The sequence below is a fragment of the Echinops telfairi genome, unplaced genomic scaffold (assembly GCF_000313985.2).
Source record: "Echinops telfairi isolate 266 unplaced genomic scaffold, ASM31398v2 ScPeMD7_7425;HRSCAF=8463, whole genome shotgun sequence".
Lineage (NCBI taxonomy): Eukaryota > Metazoa > Chordata > Mammalia > Afrosoricida > Tenrecidae > Echinops > Echinops telfairi.
Window position 1 is genome coordinate 748,138 of NW_022111325.1, and position 1,272 is coordinate 749,409.

Consider the following 1,272-nt stretch of genomic DNA (forward strand, 5'->3'; position numbering starts at 1 on the left):
TCCTTAATCACTGTTCCGCTATCACATGCATATGAGGAGATTGGAAATGCCTGGCTTGGGTCAGGCGCACCTTCATTCTTCAAGTGACATCTCTACTCTCTAACCATTTTAAATAGGTCTTGCAGTTTTGTCCAGTGCAATACATTATTAGATTTCTTTTTCTTTTGTTTTTATTGTTCGGTTTCTTGACTACTACTTCCATGAACATTGATTGTAGAGCCAAGTAAAATAAATCCTTGACAACTTCAGTCGTTTCTTCCTTTATCGTGATGTCGATCGACTATTGGTCCAATTATGAAGCATTTTGGTTTCTTTTCCTTGAGCTGTAATCCATACTGAAGGCCATGCTGAAGTCTTTGGTCTCTATCAGTTAGGGCTTCAAATCCTCTTGGCTTGCAAGATTGTATCCTCTTGGCAAACAAGGTTGTATCATTTGTATATCAAAACTTGTTGTTGAGCCTCCCTGCAGTCCTCATGCAGAGTTCTTCTTTACATAGCCCAGCTTCTTGGATTACCTGCTCAACATACTGACAGTTAGGTTCTGTGTCCACTTGGCTGCACCTGTGAGAAGATATGGGTGGAGTGCAACTTCTCACTCACTTCGCAGCCTCTGATGTCTGCTTGGGGGTGTGGCCTATTTGACAGCTGAAAAGAAACATTGTAATGAACACTTCCTCCTCTGCTGGCTTGGATCCTGCCATCTGGGTTTTGGGACTTCCGGCATGTAGCTCGTGGTGTTACCTGTCAGACCTGGGGGCTATCAGTGGCCTGCCACAATACCTGACCTGGTTTCTTAGCTGTAGCAGCCACGAGGTTCTAGAAAAGCCTCTAGCTTTACACCTAAAACATGGCCTTGAACCACATTGGACTTAACTGCTTCTACAACAATGTGAGCCATCTTTCTTGATATATAGACTTCTTTTGTGTACATATATATGTGTGTCCCTGCTCTTGTTTCTCTAGTAAACCTATCCTAACAGCAGTCATCATCGTTCATGCTGTTACAAAAGGTATTTGCAACAGAGATGTTGTTGCTCTTGCAAAACCCTACCATGTGGGCCACAAGAACTGGATGGTGCATATGCTGTCCCTACCAGTTGCTCTGAGAGGATCACTGTAGTATTAAATTAAAAAATAGCATGGAGGGAGGTGGGTGGGGGACCAGCCCCCACCGCTAATACTCCTATAACTACTACTCGGATTCAGTAATGCACAATTGTACGGTTGAGATATATAAGTGTTATATTAAAGTCATCGAGAGCATGAGAGATA